Source organism: Saccopteryx bilineata, chromosome 5 (genome assembly GCF_036850765.1).
Source record: "Saccopteryx bilineata isolate mSacBil1 chromosome 5, mSacBil1_pri_phased_curated, whole genome shotgun sequence".
Lineage (NCBI taxonomy): Eukaryota > Metazoa > Chordata > Mammalia > Chiroptera > Emballonuridae > Saccopteryx > Saccopteryx bilineata.
In genome coordinates, this window is record NC_089494.1 from 203,787,723 (window position 1) to 203,808,262 (window position 20,540).

Genomic DNA, 20,540 nt, shown 5'->3' on the forward strand with positions numbered 1-20,540 from the left:
ACTTATATTTTAGACAGCGAGTCTGAGTCTCAGTTTTGTGGGGTTTTTGTCATTGTTATTTGTTTGTTTGTTGTACCTGAAGGCTCTTAGCGCAGTGGTTGTCAGATTTCCAATGGTGGTTCTTTTCCCTGAGGGGAAGGAATGGAGCCCGGTGAGATATCTCCAGGGATCAAAGCTGTTTGGAAAGGCCTATGTGGGAGGCTGAATAATGAACTCTAACGTTATCTAGATGAGTTCCTAGAAACTAAATGTTATCTTACATGGGAAAAAGGATGTGGTTAAATTAAGGATCTTGAGATATTATCCAGTATAATTTAAGTGGGTTCTAACTGCAATTGCAAGTATCCTCATTAGAGGTACAGTGAGGGAGGTTAGTTTACAGAAGGGGAGAAAGCAGTGTGACTTCAGAGGCTGAGATTGGAATGATGCAGCTACTAGCCAGGGAATGCTGATGGCTACCAGATGCTGGACAAGGAAAGGAGCAGATGTACCTGTGCAGCCTGCAGAAGGAACCAGTTATGCCAACACCTCATTTTAGCCTTGTAAGCCTTAGTTCAGACTTCTGACCTCCACTACCATAAGAAAATAAAATTCTGTTATTTATGCCACTAAGTTTATGGCAATTTGACAGAGCAATACTAAGTAACCAATATAGTCCTTGGATGGTTCTGATACTCCTCAGGGTTGGAAATCACTACTTAGGGCTATTGATTTGAGGATGTTTGTGGAATATATTTTCATATAGACTCATGATAAAAACTGTACATGGAGTATACAAAAGGTTGTAAGATGGGAGACAATGACATTGTCTTCAAAAAGTTTGCAGTGGTTCTAAGACTACTAAAATTAATATGCATTCTTTAAAATTAAAATGATCATTCTGTTTTGTTTTGGGTAATTATAAAGTAAATATGCATAATGCTTTGTATATTGAGTAGAATTTGCTTACTACTTGTAAATGACAAGGAAGTTTTGGAAGAACAGTTTTAAAATTTTAGAGGTATCCAAGGTATATGTGTTATTAGAATCACAGCTTTCTCAAGGTGCTTCTTCTTCTTCTTCTTCTTCTTCTTCTTCTTCTTCTTCTTCTTCTTTTTCTTCTTTATTTATTTTGAGAGAGATAGAGAAAGAGAGAGAGAGAAACATTGATTTATTGTTCCATTTATTTATACATTCACTGATTGATTCTTGTATGTGCCCTGACTGGAGATTGAACTCACAACCTTGGCGTTACAGGGATACTACTCTAACCAACTGAGCTGCCTGGCCAGGGTGCTTCTTATTTGTTGGAAGAAGCCAGCAAGATTCCATTCATATTTAGATGCTGAACCATCAAGTAACTTGAAAGCTAGATGTGGACTTTTTACTCTACAAGGAAAGGAAAAACAATGAACATTGAACTAAATACTGTGTCTATGAAACTGACATATATCTCCTTGGCTGAACCAATTTAGTATCAGGAACAGGAAACACATCAAAGTCATAAACATCCTCTCTAGAATATTTCATATTAAAATTTTATTTTATTTTATTTTTTTTAATAATTTTATTTTTTTAATGGGGTGACATCAATAAATCAGGATACATATATTCAAAGATAACAAGTCCAGGTTATCTTGTCGTTCAATTATGTTGCATACCCACCACCCAAAGTCAGATTGTCCTCTGTCACCTTCTATCTTGTTTTCTTTGTGCCCCTCCCCACTCCCTATCCCTCTCCCATTCCCCCCTCCCCCCCGTAACCACCACACTCTTATCAATGTCTCTTAGTTTCACTATTATGTCCCACCTACGTATGGAATAATACAGTTCCTGTTTTTTTCTGATTTACTTATTTCGCTTCGTATCATGTTATCAAGATCCCACCATTTTGCTGTAAATGTTCTGATGTCATCATTTCTTATGGCTGAGTAGTATTCCATAGTGTATATGTGCCACATCTTCTTTATCCAGTCATCTATTGATGGGCTTTTTGGTTGTTTCCATGTCCTGGCCACTGTGAACAATGCTGCAATAAACATGGGGCTGCATGTGTCTTTACGTATCAATGTTTCTGAGTTTTGGGGATATATACCCAGTAGAGGGATTGCTGGGTCATAAGGTAGTTCTATTTTCAGTTTTTTGAGGAACCACCATACTTTCTTCCATAATGGTTGTACTACTTTACATACCCACCAACAGTGTATGAGGGTTCCTTTTTCTCCACAGCCTCTCCAACATTTGCTATTACCTGACTTGCTAATAACAGCTAATCGAACAGGTGTGAGGTGGTATCTCATTGCCGTTTTGATTTACATTTCTCTAATAGCTAAAGAAGATGAGCATCTTTTCATATATCTGTTGGCCATTTGTATTTCTTCCTGGGAGAAGTGTCTATTCATATCCTCTTCCCATTTTTTATTGGATTGTTTGTTTGTTTGTTGTTGAGTTTTATGAGTTCTTTGTATATTTTGGATATTAGGCCAAAATATACAAAGCTGTTGTTTGAAAATATCATTTCCCATTTAGTTGGCTTTCTGTTTATTTTGTTATCAGTTTATCTTGCTGAGCAAAAACTTCTGAGTCTGATGTAGTCCCATTCATTAATTTTTGCCTTCACTTCTCTTGCCATTGGAGTCAAATTCATAAAATGCTCTTTAAAACCCAGGTCCATGAGTTGAGTACCTATGTCTTCTTCTATGTACTTAATTGTTTCAGGTCTTATGTTTAGATCTTTGATTCATTTTGAGTTAATTTTTGTACAGGGGGAGAGACTGTAGTCCAGTTTCATTCTTTTGCATGTGGCTTTCCAGTTTTCCCAGCACCATTTATTGAAGAGGCTTTCTTTTCTCCATTGTGTGTTGTTGGCCCCTTTATCAAAAATTATTTGACTATATATATGTGGTTTTATTTCTGGACTTTCTATTCTGTTCCATTGGTCTGAGTGTCTATTTTTCTGCCAATACCATGCTGTTTTGATTGTCGTGGCCCTATAATAGAGTTTGAAGTCAGGTATTGTAATGCCCCCAGCTTCATTCTTTTTCTTTAGGATTGCTTTGGCTATTCGGGGTTTTTTATAGTTCCATATAAATCTGATGATTTTTTGCTCTATTTCTTTAAAAAATGTCATTGGAAGTTTGATGGGAATTGCATTAAATTTGTATATTGCTTTGGGTAATATAGCCATCTTGATTATATTTATTCTTCCTAGCCAAGAACAAGGTATATTCTTCCATCTCATTATATCTTTTTCAATTTCCCTTAAAAATGGTTTATAGTTTTTATTATATAAGTCCTTTACATTCTTTGTTATGTTTATTCCTAAGTATTTTATTTTTTTTGTTGCAATCGTGAAGGGGATTATTCTTTTGAGTTCGTTCTGAATTGTTTCATTGTTGGCATATAGAAAGGCTATTGACTTCTGTATGTTAATTTTGTATCCTGCGACCTTACTGGCTTATTGTTTCTAGTAGTCTTTTTGTGGATTCTTTGGGGTTTTCGATGTATAGGATCATATCATCTGCAAAAAGTGATACCTTTACTCTTCTTTTCCGATATGGATGCCTTTTATTTCTTTGTCTTGTCTGATTGCTCTGGCTAGAACCTCTAGTACCACATTAAATAAGAGTGGAGAGAGTGGACAACCCTGTCTTGTTCCTGATTTAAGGGGGAAAGCCTTCAGTTTAGTGCCATTTAATATGATGTTAGCTGATGGTTTATCATATATGGCCTTTATCATGTTGAGATATTTTCCTTCTATACCCATTTTGTTGAGAGTCTTAAACATAAAATTGTGTTGTATTTTATCGAAAGCCTTTTCTGCGTCTATTGATAAGATCATGTGGTTTTTGTTCTTTGTTTTGTTGATATGGTGTATTACATTAACCGTTTTACGTATGTTGAACCATCCTTGAGATTCTGGGATGAATCCCACTTGATCATGATGTATTATTTTTTTAATATGTTGTTGTATTCGATTTGCTAGTATTTTGTTTAGTATTTTAGCATCTGTATTCATTAGAGATATTGGTGTGTAGTTTTCTTTTTTTGTGCCATCCTTGCCTGGTTTTGGGATGAGGGTTATGTTGGCCTCATAAAATGTGTTTGGAAGTATTGCTTCTTCTTCAATTTTTTGGAAGACTTTGAGTAGAATAGGAACCAAGCCTTCTTTGAATGTTTGATAAAATTCGCTGGTATAGCCGTCAGGGCCTGGACTTTTATTTTGGGGGAGGTTTTTAATGGTTTTTTCTATTTCTTCTCTACTGATAGGTCTGTTTAGGCTTTCTGCTTCTTCTTGACTCAGTCTAGGAAGGTTGTATTTTTCTAGGAATTTATCCATTTCTTCTAGGTTGTTGAATTTAGTGGCATAAAGTTTTTCATAGTATTCTACAATAATTCTTTGTATATCTACGGTGTCCATGGTAATTTCTCCTCTTTCATTTTGGATTTTGTTTATATGAGTTCTTTCTCTTTTTTCCTTGGTAAGTCTTGCCAAGGGTTTGTCAATTTTGTTGATCTTTTCAAAGAACCAGCTCCTTGTTCTATTAATTTTTTCTATAGATTTTCTGTTCTCTAATTCATTTATTTCTGCTCTGATTTTTATTATCTCCTTTCTTCGGCTGCTTTTGGGTTGTCTTTGTTCTTCTTTTTCTAGTTCCTTAAGGTGTGAAGTTAAGTGGTTCACTTGGGCTCTCTCTTTTTTGTTCATATATGCCTGAAGTGATATGAACTTCCCTCTTATCACTGCTTTTGCTGCATCCCATAGATTCTGATATATCGTATTGTCATTTTCATTAGTCTGTATATATCTTTTGATCTCTGCACTTATTTCTTCTTTGACCCATTCATTTTTTAAAAGTATGTTGTTTAGTTTCCACATTTTTGTGGGATTTTTTTCCTCTTTTTTGCAGTTGAATTCTAGTTTCAAGGTTTTATGATCAGAAAATATGCTTGGTACAACTTCAATTTTTCTGAATTTGCTGATGTTGTTTTTGTGGCCCAACATATGGTCAATTCTTGAGAATGATCCATGTACACTGGAGAAAAATGTATACTCACTCACTTTGGGATGAAAGATCCTGTAGATGTCTATCATATCCAGGTGCTCTAGTGTTTTGTTTAAGGCCACTATGTCTTTATTGATTTTCTGTTTGGATGACCGATCTAGAGCCGTCAGCGGTGTATTGAGGTCTCCAAGTATGATTGTGTTTTTGTCAGTTTTTGTTTTAAGATCAATAAGTAGCTGTCTTATATATTTTGGTGCTCCTTGGTTTGGTGCATATATATTAAGAATTGTTATGTCTTCTTGATTCAGTGTCCCCTTAGCCATTATGAAATGGCCATTTTTGTCTCTGAGTACTTTTCCTGTCTTGTAGTCAGCATTATCCGATATGAGTATTGCTACACCTGCTTTTTTTTTGGATGTTATTTGCTTGGAGTATTGTTTTCCAGCCTTTCACTTTGAATTTGTTTTTATCCTTGTTACTTAGATGAGTTTCCTGTAGGCAGCATACAGTTGGATTTTCTTTTTTAATCCATTCTGCTACTCTTTGCCTTTTTATTGGTGAGTTTAATCCGTTTACATTTAGTGTAATTATTGATACTTGTGAGTTCCCTATTGCCATTTTATATCTTGCTTTCTGTTAGTTTTGTTTCTTGTTTGATCCTTCTCTTTTGTTTTTCTATCTTTTGTTTTTATTTGGTTGTATTCCATACATCTTTCCTCTGTTGCTATCTTTTTTATCTCATGTGCTTCTGTGGTGGTTTTTTCAATGGTGGTTACCTTTGAGTAATGAAAAGGGTCCCTACCCTGTTCATTGTAGCGAACTATTTTGTGAGTACTTTTGCACTCCATCGTCCTTTGCTACTGTTAATCTCCATCTTCTCCCCCTCTTTCTTTTTATTGTTGTCACAGTTTAAATTTGGTTTTATTGTGTTCTTCTTGGAGCTTTTACTTGTGGCTCTGTTTTTTTTTGTTCTTTGTATCTGATTGGAGAACCCCCTTTAGTAATTCCTGGAGTGGGGGTTTTCTGATGATAAATTCCCTCATCTTTTCTGTATCTGTGAATGTTTTTATTTCTCCTTCATATTTGAAGGATAGCTTTGATGGGTACAGTATTTGTGGCTGAAAGTTCCTCTCTTTCAGGACTTTAAATATTGGGGTCCACTCTCTTCTAGCTTGTAGAGTTTCTGCTGAGAAATCTGATGATAATCTAATGGGCCTTCCTTTATATGTTGTATTCTTCTTTTCCCTGGCTGCCTTGAGAATTTTTTCTTTGCTGTTGGTTTGTGTCAATTTCATTATGATATGCCTTGGAGTAGGTTTGTTGGGGTTAAGAAAACTCGGAGTTCTGTTTGCTTCTTGAACTTGAGGCTTTAGTTCTTTCCACAGGCTTGGGAAGTTCTCATCTATTATTTGTTTGAGTATGTTCTCCATTCCATTTTCTCTCTCTTCTCCCTCTGATATACCTATTATTCTTATGTTATTCTTTTTGATGGAGTCAGATAATTCTTGTAGGGCTATCTCATTTTTTTTAATTTTTGAGTCTCTTTCTTCTTCTCTCTGTTGTGCCTCAAGTTGCTTGTCTTCTATTTCACTAATCCTCTCTTCTATCTGACCTGTTCTATTAGCTAAGCTTGTTACTTCGTTTTTCAGCTCGTGAATTGAGTTTTTTATCTCTGTTTGATTTGTTTTTATAGTTTCAATTTCCTTGGAGATATATTCTTTGTGTTCATTGAGTTGTTTTCTGAGCTTCCTAAATTGCCTTTCTGTGTTTTCTTGTATATCTCGGAGGATTTTTAGGATTTCTATCTTGAATTCTCTGTCATTTAGCTCCAAGGTTTCCAATATATTAAATTTTTTCTCCATAGATTTTTCCTCATCTAGCTGTGTAACCTCTCTTTCTTTTGTATCCATGATATTCGATTTTCTCTTCCTTAATGGCATCTGAGGGTGGTTTTGTTGATAGTATTAATGAGATTTAATAAAGAATAAAAAGTTAAAAGAAAAATAAAAAAATAAAAAATCGAAAAGAGTTGTTTTTTTTTAAAAAATTAATAATGAAATAAAGAAAAATAAAATAAAATAAATATTTTTTAAAATAGGAAATTATTCCCCCCCTCCTTTTTTTTTCTCCTCTCCTCTCCCCTCTTTCTTGAGAAAATCTTGTGGTGGACTGTGAATTATAACAAACAATGCCTGTGATGGAGGGCCTGAATTGGGGAAAAGTAATAAAGGGGCAAAAAAAAAAAAAAGAGAAAAAAAAAAAGAGCGTATGGACCCACAAAAAGCAAATAAGGAAAAAATTTGGGTCAAGAATAAAATGATTTGCTTTTCGGTGTTGGTTGTCTAAGAGTTATGATGAGAGGAATAAGAGGAAAACGGAAAAATGGGGGGACAAATTAAAAAATTGCTATTGTATTTAGTGGAACAAGAACTAGATAATATGGAGAGCCAGGGATGGGAGCACTGCTAGTGAGTTAAAAAGGTGAAGTAAAAACCCCCCAAAATGCCACAAACATAGGTTTGAGTCCCAGATAAGATAATTTGTTTGTTATTGAGGTTTGAATGAGAGGAGATGTAAAGAGAAAGGAAGAAACTAATATAGAGGGAGAAAAGAAAGAGAGAGAGAGAAAAAAAGAAGGAACCACTAAAAGAAGAAAAAAGAAAGGAGAGAGAGAGAGAGAGTTAAGGGTTTTGGAGTGCAACCCTCATAGAGGGAAAGGAAGAGAAGAGAAAAGATAATGGGAGATGTAACACTTATGGGTAGTGTAGTTCAAGGAGAGGAGAGAGTAAGACCGGTAGAGAGTTAATTGACCAAATTGGAGGAGGAAAAAAAAGTATCAAGAATGAAGATAAGAGAAACAAACGAACAAATATAATAAAATGGGATAGGTTATAAAGTCTGCAGATTATTCTTGATTTTGAGAGGTTATCTTCTTGCTTTTTCTTTTCTCTCCCTCTTCCTGGTCGGTGACTGTGTACCCCGGGTTCTGCCCCTTTCGCACGCTCAGGTAGAGGTTTGCAGTTGATAAGTCTCTATGGCAATGTCATGTATTGTGCTTTAGTCTCGTTTGCAGTCGAAGCTCATTAGCATTTATAGGCTCCGACAGTGAGAGAGTCCATGTTCCTGGAGCCTTTCTCCTAGTCTTTCCTTCCTCAATTAGTAGCCTGATAATCCAGTTATGGGGTTGCTGCTGCCTCTGCCTGGATAGTAAGAGGCTGAAAGAGCTGGCAACTCCCCACTCTATTTCCACTCAGCACAGGGCTCTGGGTAAGGCTCAGTCAGTCAGAGCTGCTAGCATAATCAGGCGGGCTTTCCGCCCACTCAAAGACCTCTGGCTCTACCACGCTGTCCGGTAACACAAGCGGGCACCCACTTCCGGGGCGCTTGGAGGAAACTCTCACTCACTGTCTGCGACCAGGATATCCGGCCAGCAGTCTGACGCTCTGAGTGAAACCTCCAACCGCATGGAAAAGTTGTAGCGTTGGAATTGAGTCTCGCTCCGTCCCCGTGAGCGGCTTTTGCAAGGCGCTGGGGCGGCTCGAGATTCCGCTTTGGCCCACACAAAGGCCCCTGACTCTGCCCCTCTGTGCGATAACACGGGCGTGCACTGCCGAGGCACTCGGAGGAATTGCTCACTCCTTATCTGCGCGTGCAAACCAGGATATGAGGCCGGCTGCGTGTCCCTCTGAGTGAAACACCCTCCAGCACGGAAAATCTCCACCGTTGGAATTAGTTCTCACTCCCTCCCGTGCGTGGCTTTCCCAGGGCGCTGGGGCTGCCCAGAGACTCTGCCCTTGGCCCTCAGAAAGGCCTCTGATCCTGCCTCTCCGTGGGGCAAAACGGGCACCCACTCTCGGGGCCTAGGAAGAAATTCTCGCCCACTAACTGCGCACCGACCAGGAGACCGGGTAAAATGGCCACTCCGCTTGTCTTTCTTTGTTTGGGTTTGGCGCGAGTGTTATCTTGTATTGCTCGGGTTTCCACAGGATCAGATTTTCCTCGGCTTGGATCTCTGTGCCACAGCCTGGTTCGGCCGTTTGTGCCGCGGTGGCCTGGATCTATTCACCCCCTTTGCCCGCCTCAGTTTCTATATTCACAGTTACCAGAGAAAGCCGCCCTGTTTAGGTTAGTGAGGAAGGCGGAGCATTTCTTACTCCCTATTTCCTTCGGGGTTTGGTTATATATTTAGCCAATTTTTCACTCAATCATACCTTTGGGTGTATTTTGAAGCATCTGGAAGCTCCAAGTATAGGTTTTTCTGTTTCTGGTTGAAGATCTTGTTGAGTTTGGGGGGAGATTTATTCGTATCGCTTCCTACCCCACCATTACTCTGACCGCCTTAAGTCTTTTGAATCCATATTAAAATTTTAGCCAAAATTCTTTAAAAGGTAATTCAGGTTAGAAAATGGTACTTTTTTTGGTGATACTTAAATGAAATTATGATTAAACAATTAGTTATGTGATTTGTTGAACATTTCATGAAGTCAAGTATTATGTGTGTTTTACTAGTCATTGTAAACTAGTCTTGTAAGTGCTTAGCCTTTTTGAAGTCTCTCAATTCTTAAAATTGAGACACTTCATATGTCTTTACCTGGAAAACAATTTCAAAATAAGGTAAACTGTTTGCAGTTTTAATCAAAATTCTGTCAACTATGGGGAAGTCTTGTACATGAAAGATTCACAGTGCAATTTTAATTCCTTGTATGATTTTCATTGACTTTATTTAAAACGTGTCCCTTATAATGCATATAAAATAGGAAATGTGACCTTCATAATTCTATATAATAAGAACTGAGATACAATCACATGTGAAATTTTAATTGTAATAAAGCTCTAAGTAGAAGCAATTTAACTTTTTTCTAGTTGCTTCTACATATACCCCACAAAGATTTCTGACCTTAGGGTTATAAATTTGGATGGGAAAAATACAGCTTTATATTAACTTCTAACAGAAATTGATCATTTCCTTTATTTATGAATGTAGGCCACTGTCCACAAAGTTATTAGCAGTTCTGAAGTCTTTGTCGCCATTAGTGTCGCAGACATCCTATATCACATTTATAGTTGTTCATATATGTTTGAAATACCTTTTATACATATTACTACTTCAATTATGGAAGTTCCTAGACTTACTATATTTTATTATTTAATTAATTAATAAAGAAGCACATATTTCTATGTCACAGTTTTAGTTTTTTACACATTTGATAATTATATTTCAACATAATTGGGTTCCTTTAAATACTGTGTATTTTAATTTAACTCAGTTATTCTGAGAAAGGGCTCCATAGTTTTAGCAGATTGCCAAAGAGGGGCTTAAAATAAAAAAATGTTAAGAAAATAAAAACCCTGCAATAGAATCTGGACACCCAAAATGCTTTTCATATGATTGTTCACAGTGGCCAGGACATAAAATTGTTCTGTTCATTTCTATGAGTATTTTCAAGGACAAAAGAGAGGTGATATTATTTAAAATGTTGCAGAATAGTGTCTTCTCTGTGCCTGGGCTTTCCATGACAAATGGAAATCTAAACCAATGATATTTGGAGAACTTTATCTAGTAATAATTGTAAGAAAATAGTCCTCATTCAAAGCTGAAGTTTTTAGATACTACTAGTAGTGAATTATGGAATGTGTTTAGTTTGCAAACTATTCCATAAGGGAAAAAGTTCTCATTTTTTTTTAATTTTAATTTTTATTTATTTATTCATTTTAGAGGAGAGAGAGAGAGAGAGAGAGAGAGAGAGAGAGAGAGAAAGGGGGGAGGAGCAGAAAGCATCAACTCCCATATGTGCCTTGACCAGGCAAGCCCAGGGTTTTGAACCGTCGACCTCATCATTCCAGGTCGACGCTTTATCCACTGCGCCACCACAGGTCAGGCCAGTTCTCATTTTTGTATGAAATTATTTTTCACCATCTATTAAGAGTCTGTATCCTACACATTGAGTATCCTCACATCCCTTTGTAACAACTGCTTTTCTTTAATAAAGACATCAACAGCATCCTTTCTTTTACCATAAATTTAAAAATGGGACAAGAAAGATTAAAAAAAAACTGACATATTGAATTGTGAGGGAGATATCAGGAAATATGAATGGTTTCATCATTGTGTAGCTTAGAAGGTATGTGAGTTCATAGCAGATTTGTTGTACTATCAGGATGGCAGTGATGACAGTCCTCTAGTTGCATCATTTGGAATAACCACACACACTGCAGAATTACAGATGTAAGACTAATGAGGTGGCAAACAAAGGCTTTCTGGAGTGTTGTCAATTAGAGTGTGTTATACAGCTGCAAATAAATATCTGAATACACTGGAAATGATGAATGTTCATGTTGCTGTAGTGTCCTTGGCCAAAGTTCTCCATCCTCAAGGGAATACTGCAAGCTCATTTTCCTTTAGTGCATTTAAGACATTACATAAAGATCTCATAAATCTTAATTTAAAAAACCATTTAAAAAAGTTATTTTTTTAAAGCCCAGTTTGCTTATAAGTAAGTTGAGCTTCCATTTTGAAGCTATATATGACTGGAGCTCTATGGAATCATTTTCTTAGCCAGCAATAGCTGTGCTGTTTTTTTTTCTACCTAGTAATAATGCTTCTACATTCACTTGTTTTTTTATTGTTGAGGAGGGCTCTTGGTGCCTTTATTGAGTTACATTGAGAGCAGCCTAATATATTTTTTTGGAATACACAGTAAAACAGAAGTAATTTAAATTTTAATATGCCTTCCTTGCACCATTAATTAAAATGATTTATGTTTGGTTGCCTCCTTGAAATACTGTGATGTTAGTACTTAGTTGCTTCCATGGTGATGTTTTCCAACAGAGCATCATTTACAAAACAGGGTATAAAACTCTTCCTGGTCTTAGTTTATTTGCTTTGACAGCAACATCTTTACTTAAAATATTGGCAGAATAAACTGTCGCACTGCTCTTCAGTTCCCATTTGACATTTTAAATGATCTTTATTGTCCAGACTTCCCACCAGTTTTTTGTTCATAATAAGAATCTCTGACCATTGATGAGTTTGTCAAGGAATAAAGGAAAGGGAAAGTGAGGTAACCCAGACCACACTTTGGTCTGGATGTTGAAAGCATCTAATTTTTTAAAATTCAAGAAAGGACTTCCCAAACACCAATGTAAAAGACATTGTGTTTATGCATTCCAGAGGAGAGGAAATACCTTGCTTTCTGATCTTATCAAAAAGGGAAGGGAGAATAAAAGGAAGACCCACCTATATTAAAAAAATTTTTTTGGTTACCAGTAAGAATGATTTCTCTATTGTCTTTGGGCTTCTAGGCACTTAGATGACATTGCTGATAAACTAGGAGTTTGTTTTTGTCACTGGCAAGAACCAGTTCTGAAATAGTCCTTGATCTACAGTTGTTGTACAGTATCTTTTTTTCCTTTTTTAATTCAATGCAGTTTACTGTTGACAGTTCTTTTACTCTTTTCTGAATATCAGAACATATGATTGCATCAAGCTGGCTGCAGGCTCCGGTGCTGACATTTTCTAGTGCAAAGAATGCCCACATCACTAGAACATTTGAAAAGTGTTAATGAGCTGATCAAAAGGACTGTTGCCTGAAGCAGCTAACTTTTTTTTTTTTTTTTTAAGAAATCGGCTCTCCTCCAAACTGAAATCTTCATTCTAGCAGCTAAGTAGATGAGATGTAATCCTCTCTGATGATGATAATAACAAATGAAAAAAAAAATTGGAGAAGAATCAAACTCTGCATATGGTTCATAAAGTGGTGAAAATGTTTTCCAGAATCTTCAGTGCAGAACTGAAGAATGCTAAGTAGAAAAATCCTGGCAACTAGGCAATATTATGCCTTTTAAAATCTGCAAATTCTCATAAAATATGGTGCATATGAATACATCTTTATCCGAAATGGCTGTGTTCTTGCACTATTTAATATAAGAATGGGGTTCTTATGACTGTTATTTTTAATGTATTTGTACTAACAGTAAGGTTTTCTTTTCTCCTGCACTAGTTTTACTGAGATGTAGATATATAATTGGATACAGATATTTGCCACTTTTGGCTTGAATGGCTTCAGATTATTTTCACTCTCCTTTGTTACTTATGAGGCCACATGGTAAAGTGAAGAGAAGGAACAATTTATAACATTACACAAAAACCATTTCATTTTTTGTTTCATCACTTCTAGTTTAATGGAATTGGGCATGTGACTTAACAAGTTATATCTCAATAAAATGGGGATGATAACCTCTATTTCACACAGTTACCATAAAAATTAAGCTACCTCTATTTGTCTACCTGCCTATGTATTTACCATCCCTTCTGTTATGCATCCTAGCTAGTAACAGTTACTCAAAAAATCTTAAGGCTTTTCTTCTGCACTCCTTCTCTTTGCAGTCCAAACCTTATTTTAAAAGGATGTCATATGGCAGAGGAAGTTGAATTCAGAGTTTGAAGGAAGATAGACCTAGGTCCTGGGTTTAAATCCTAATTCTAACATTTTATCTTTGTATATCATGGAGCAAGTTATTAAAGCAAGCATCTCCCTCTCCTTATATTTAAAATGGAGAGAAGCATAGTAACTGCACAGGGTTATAGAAATAATAAAAACACAGTGTGTGTATATGGTGGAACTGAAAAAGGGTGGTTATTGTTAATAATAAAACTAGTACACAGATGAGCCATCTCTCTGGTTCAGTTTCTAAAGGTGCTGTTACTTGTTGTTGTGGTGGTTGTGTCTCTTAATTTACCAGATCAGAAGTTGACTCAGGAAGACCTTTAAGGCCTTTGTTTCCATTGTTAACAATGGAGAAAACATACCTGCCAGGATTCCAAAATCAATGTAAATTTATAATAAGTCATACATTTAGTCATTTGTAAAAGTAATGACATGTTTTTGGAAAATCAAACCCTAATGTTCTTTTCTAGAATAAGGTAAATACAAATGCATTTAGACATATGGCCTATTATGGAAAGGCATACAAGCAAAAGTCCTGGTAGATATAATTTGTAGTTTTTTTTTTAACATTCTATTATAATTTTCACATTGGAAAGGACCTACAATTAATCGAATTAATTTCCCAGTTGAAGAAACAGAACAGTCTTATATCTTCCTACCTGCCATTGAGTTTCTTAGTTCTCTGACTTTATCGTTTGAAAGAGAAATTTGCTACTTCATTCTCTTTGGAATAAGCAATATTTTAGTTTCATGGAAATCATCTCTGTTTATCATTTATATATTTTTCCTCTCCCTATATTTTTTTAAAATAAACTTAGAGGTTGGCTATGAGCCTTTGAGAATTTCTCAGCTATTTCCTTCAGCTTACTTTTCATTCATAATTTTAGTGCCTGCTATTTGCAGAGCACTTTATTAGGCACTAGTAAGATTATACAGAAGAAGAAATGATTATTTCCCTTAAGAAAACTACAGTCTTAAGTGATAATTGAAAAATTCCAAAATAAATATGCAAACCCAAGTTAATGAAACATGAATGGTTCCACTGAGCAGCAAAACATAGTTTAGAACTTTTCAAGCTCCTAGATAAAGCAATAGTAGTTTGGTGGACTAGTCCATGAAAGCTGGATAGGACTTAATGTGGAAATAGTCCTTTTTTTTTTTTTCTGAAGCTGGAAACGGGGAGAGACAGCCAGACTGACTCCTGCATGCGCCCGACCAGGATCCACCCGGCACGCCCACCAGGGGCGACTCTCTGCCCACCAGGAGGCAATGCTCTGCCCCTCTGGGGCGTCACTCTGCCACGACCAGAGCCACTCTAGCGCCTGGGGCAGAGGCCAAGGAGCCATCCCCAGCGCCCGGGTCATCTTTGCTCCAATGGAGCCTTGGCTGTGGGAGGGGAAAAGAGAGACAGAGAGGAAGGAGGGGCACATTCTCCTGTGTGCCCTGGCCGGGAATCGAACCCGGGTCCCCCGCACCCCAGGCCGACGCTCTACCACTGAGCCAACTGGCCAGGGCGAAACAGTCCTTTTTATTTTGGGAAAGGAAAGGGATCTTTAGTCTGCCTAGAGCTGAAGTAGAGGGATGTAAAGGGATGTAGAGGGATGTAAAGGGATGTTTGTAAGTACAGGATTAGGGAAGAACTATACCATGCTGAAGCATTTGAGCAATGAGAACAGAAGACGTGGCTCATGTAAATGTACTGAAAAGGAGCTTTGGTTTTCCATTTTGTGGCTTATGATACCAGATAAAGGGTCTCCGGTAAAGTGAAAGAATGGAAAGATATCTCTCACCATCTTCTTGTGAGGTTGTCAGCACTGATCATATAAGGATTTTAAGTTGAAATTTAGTTTGTCTATATCAATGATAAAACTAGATGCTATGCAGGATCATGAGTATAACAAAAATGGCAGAGTCATGGAGGGGTATGTTCAGGAATTCTTGAGAGCTCTGTAGAACAAGGTTGGGAATACTATTTATGCCCTCCAAAATTTTTATACCAATGCAAAATGTACAGGTAATAAACAGAGTAAACTTGAAATTCTCACAAAGAAATGAAAATGAATTTAGATATGTTATACTCAGAGTTAGTGAAATGAAAGATATACCTTAGTCCTTTTTAGTAAGAGAATTTTAGAGAACACTTTATGGAAATTTCAAAATTACGAGTGAAAGCATGATTTGTAAGGTTGTTCCAATATAATTTATTTCAATTGTGGCCATTGGAACCATTGACCCATTTTGACCAGAGAAATGATCAATTAAGTTTCTGTTAGAAAAATATTGACCTGAATACAGAGGTTAGAATTAGGGATGGATTAGAGTTAGAGATACAAGCTAGATGTTTAATTTAAGTAAGGAGAGTGTGTAGACACTGAAGACTAAAAAATAAAAATAAAAAAATAAAAAGCTATGGTAATTAAAGATAATCAATGTTATCAACATGTTATTAATTAAAATGCATAAAATGCAAGTGAGGACTGGTAGGTGTATCTGTTTTCTCTGAGCATTATTCATTTACTTATAATGGGTTGTCCACACTTAAAAAATGGTATTACCAGTTCTGGAAACCACACTTTGACATATTGATCAAATAAATATGAACAAGATGAACAAAAAATAACTCAGAGCCATTGCATGAGAAATAGTTGCAATGTTTAGTTTCCAGGTGAATAGGATCAATAGATATGTGGTTATCATTCTAGTGTTCAAAAATAAGAACTGCTTTCTTCTGGAAGAAAAACTAGTTGTGTGCCTATATGTTGCCACATTTTAGGATTAGGACTAAGGTGTGGAAACTATAGAGAGGGAGGCTTTGGCTTCTTTTGGGGGAAAATCTTTCAAATGATGTGAGTTCCTTGCCAATAGAATGAATGTTTTGTGAGGTAGAGAATTTCCCTCAATTTCAGAAGTTCAAACATAGTTGGACCACAACTTGGTGGGATTTTTTTTTATAATATTGAATTTTGGTTGAATGTGCATTGGAGAAGTTAAAAAATTTGTACAAGATGTTGTTAAGGTCCAAAGAATCTTGAGTTTATGATTTTAGGTAGTGAGAGTAGGAATAGAATGCAAAGACTCTGTCATTTTGGGTCCCTCCTCTCTTTTTCTTACCCGAGCCCCTCTCTCCTCCCCTCCCTTCCTTTCTTCTCCCCTTCCCACTCCTCTCTTTCTCTCTCCTCCCTCAGCTTTCAACCCCTCCCATTCCTCCTCTATTTTTTCTCTCCTCCCTTCCTTCCTTTCTGAAGCTGGAAACGGGGAGGCAGTCAGACAGACTCCTGCATGCGCCTGACCGGGATCCACCCAGCACGCCTACCAGGGGGCGATACTCTGCCCCTCCAGGGCGTCACTCTGTCGCAACCAGAGCCACTCTAGATCCTGGGGCAGAGGCCAAGGAGCCATCCCCAGCGTCCGGGCCATCTTTGCTCCAATGGAGTCTCGGCTGCGGGAGGGGAAGAGAGAGACAGAGGAAGGAGAGGGGGAGGGGTGGAGAAGCAAATGGGCGCCTCTCCTGTGTGCCCTGGCTGGGAATCGAACCCGAGACTTCTGCACGCCAGGCTGACGCTCTACCATTGGCTCGGCCAGGGCCATGGGAATGGTTTTATAGTCTGCCTTAGGCTCACTGATAACTTGTGGGTTCTTGACTTCATGCAGGAAAATTTTCACAACACAAATTCAGGTAATTTTTTAAAAAAATTTTATTTATTTTTTATTTATTCATTTTAGAGAGGAGAGGGAGAGACAGAGAGAGAGAAGGGGGGGAGGAGCTGAAAGCATCAACTCCCATATGTGCCTTGACCAGGCAAGCCCAGGGTTTTGAACCGGTGACCTCAGCATTTCCAGGTCGACGCTTTATCCACTGCGCCACCACAGGTCAGGCCAGGTGATTTTTAGAGTAAGTTTAATAAAGCCTGACCAGGTGGTGGTGCAGTGGATAGAGCATTAGCCTAGGACACTCAGGATCCAGGTTTAAAACCCAGAGTTCATCGGCTTGAGTGTGGGTTTATCCAGCTTGAGCATGGGCTCACCAACTTGAGCACCGGGTCACTGGCTTGAGCGTGGGATCATAGACATGACTCCATGGTTTTTGGCTTGAGCCCAAACGTCGCTAACTTGAAGCCCAAGGCTGCTGGCTTGAGCCTAAAGTCTCTGGCTTGAGCAAGGGGTCACTGGTGTGGCTGGAGCACCACCTCACCCCAGTCAAGGCATGTATGAGAAAGCAATCTGTGAACAACAAAGGTGCGGCAACTATGGGTTGATGCTTCTCATCTCTCTCTCTTTCTGTCTGTCTGCCCCTGCATGTCCCACTCCCCCCTTTTAACAAATAATAATAATAATAATGATAATTAATAAAGCTGGGGACAGTGAAACAAGGAAGTGCCTAGGATAGAAAAAGCAACAGTCGAGTCTAGGTGGAACTGCTTTGGCTCATTGGGAAGTCTGAGAAAAAGGGGCCTTGGAGACGAGTTCAGGGGTTAGCCTGAGAGGAGCTGCCACTGCCTACTGCTCCCCTGATTGCAAGTCTCATGAGGACCCTTAGAGTTTAAGAGATGTATGACTGTGGGGGGAAAAAGAGAGGAAAGGGGAAGGGAAAGTCATGGGTGTGCTCCCCGGACAGGGGCAGTGCACCCTCACCAGGTCTTCAGTCCTAGGGGACTTTAAGGGTGGGTAGTTTAGGGGAAGATCTCAATAAATTATCCATTATCTCTCCAATTGTGTCTTTTTAGGGTTGTGGTTTCCACTGATTGGTCATCCCGGAAGCAGGGGGTCATTAATCAATGCAGCTGGCCCTGAGGTCAGCTGTGGCTCCCTTCATCTGCTTTTGCTGCTTTTCTGGACTTGGAGCTGAAGGCCTAGATATTATCTCTAGTACTTAATGGGTTGTGCAAGGGCTTGTACGGAGGAAATATGAGGCTATTCTCTTGCCCTTTTAGGGGGTCTAAACCCACATGGCTAGCAGTATGCCTGGGAGGAAAGGTGAGGGGAAGGCCTGAGCCACATGACCAGTAATATACAAGGTCAGGGGCTTTAAACTGCATGACCAGCCAAGGAAGGAAAGGACCCCTGGTGGTGAGATCTTTGTCTTCCTAGTTTTGGCTTCCCATCCTGGTGACCTTCTGTGTCTGGACTATAGTCCCTGCTTTGCTCATATCTGTCTAACTTCCTATCACAAAATATTGATAGATCTGGTTTTCATTGATTGCTTTTTATACATAGAGGTTGATAATAATATGAAGTGCTTCTTTTTTTGTTTTTGTTTTGTATTTTTTCTTTTTTCCGGAGCTGGAAACGGGGAAGCAGTCAGACAGACTTCCGCATGCGACCGACTGGGATCCACCCGGCATGCCCACCAGGGGGTAATGCTCTGCCCCTCTGGGGCGTCGCTCTGTTGCATCCAGAGCCATTCTAGCGCCTAAGGCAGAGGCCACAGAGCCATCCCCAGCACCCGGGCCATCTTTGCTCCAATGGAGCCTTGGCTGCAGGAGGGGAAGAGAGAGACAGAGAGGAAGGAGAGGGGGAGGGGTGGAGAAGCAAATGGGCGCTTCTCCTGTGTGCCCTGGCCGGGAATCGAACCTGGGACTCCTGCACTCCAGGCCAACGCTCTACCGCTGAGCCAACCGGCCAGGGCCTGAAGTGCTTCTTTTTTATAAAAGAAATTCACCTATAGCTTGATAACCTTTATTTTACTTTATTGCAGTGTTGTTTTAAATCATAATCCTCTATTGGCATTTATTTCTGGGCTAACTGTAAAAATTCAAAGGTTTTTTATCTTTCCAAATTACCAAAAAAAACTGCAAATTTGTATTTTTTGATAAAATGAAATTGTGTTAAATAAAAGGGTTAAATAAAAATAACAATATCTCTTATAGCATTCAAAAATAAAGAGTTAGTCTAAGATTCATATCACGGGGTTATAATTACTGTCTATTTTTTCCTGAGATTTACATTCAGACTAAAATTTGAGTGATGAAAATATTATACATAAAAAATTGAGACATTTATTTCCACATTATCAATAACATTTATTTTTTAAAAAACCCTTTCATTTAAGGAAATTTTTAAACATATACACAGAGAAAGACTGAAAGAGCAAATTATCCTGTCTCCTTCATTCAGCTTCACTGATTTTCAATTTCTGGCTAACCCTAACCCCAAAGTACTTTGATGAAAGTATCAGAATCATATTCTTTAACCTGGTGAAAATTCAGTATATATTTTTTAAAAATATGCAGTCTTTGAGAAACATATCCAGGATAATAGTAATATACCTAAATAGTAATGATTCTTTGATGATATTTATTTTCCAAGTTTTTGTTTTAACCATTTGAAAATATTCTTTTTTTTTTAATTTTTTATAATTTTTCTGAAGTGGGAAGTTGGGAGGCAGAGAAACTCCTGCATGCACCAGACCGGGATCCACCTGGCATGCCCACCGGGGGCGATGCTCTGCCCACCAGGGCTTTGCTCTTTTGCAACTGGAGCCTTTCTAGTGCCTGAGGTGGAGGCCATGGAGCTGTCCTCAATGACCTGGCCAACTTTTGCTCCAGTGGAGCCTTGCCTGCAGGAGAAGAAGAGAGAGAGTGAGAAAGGAGAGGGGAAAGGGTGGAGAAGCAGATGGGCACTTCTCCTATGTGCCCTGACCAGGAATCAAACCCAGGACTTCCACACGCCAGGCCAATGCTCTATTGCTGAGCCAACCAGGCAGGGCCTAACCTTTTGAAAATTTAATAACATAATTGAAACATTTGACATTAGGTGAAGTGAAGCAGTAATATTTTTGAAATATTTTCCCCCCTTAGTATAGAGACTTGGATATGTATCTGAATTATCAGAAGCCACTGGCACTTGGTCAATAAATTTATAACGTGATGGTGTGAAAGATCAAATACCCCAGTATTAGTAAAGTCATTTAAATTAGAAGTTAGGCTCCATTCCTCTCATGTAAAGAATTAACTGTATACAATTTTATGAAAGAATGTGTTAAGTAATTATTCAAAGAAAAAGGAACATTGACTAAAATATTGGTTTGCTTCTACATTAAAAGTGGGCAAGAGTGTGTTAATTTCCCTACTGTTTCACCCAAGGCTAGCTAAGTTTTTTATTGCCAATT

At 38.1% G+C, this 20,540-nt stretch overlaps 1 protein-coding gene and 1 non-coding gene across 3 annotated transcripts in view; one reads left to right on the top strand and one right to left on the bottom strand.

Moving 5' to 3' along the window:
* The window catches only part of ANTXR2 (ANTXR cell adhesion molecule 2), a 160,272-nt gene that overhangs the window by 68,154 nt on the left and 71,578 nt on the right, over positions 1-20,540 (top strand). The gene's annotated exons all lie outside the window — the stretch shown is intronic.
* On the bottom strand, positions 14,872-14,947 carry TRNAP-GGG (transfer RNA proline (anticodon GGG)). The gene has a single exon. It is a non-coding gene; the product is annotated as a tRNA-Pro (tRNA).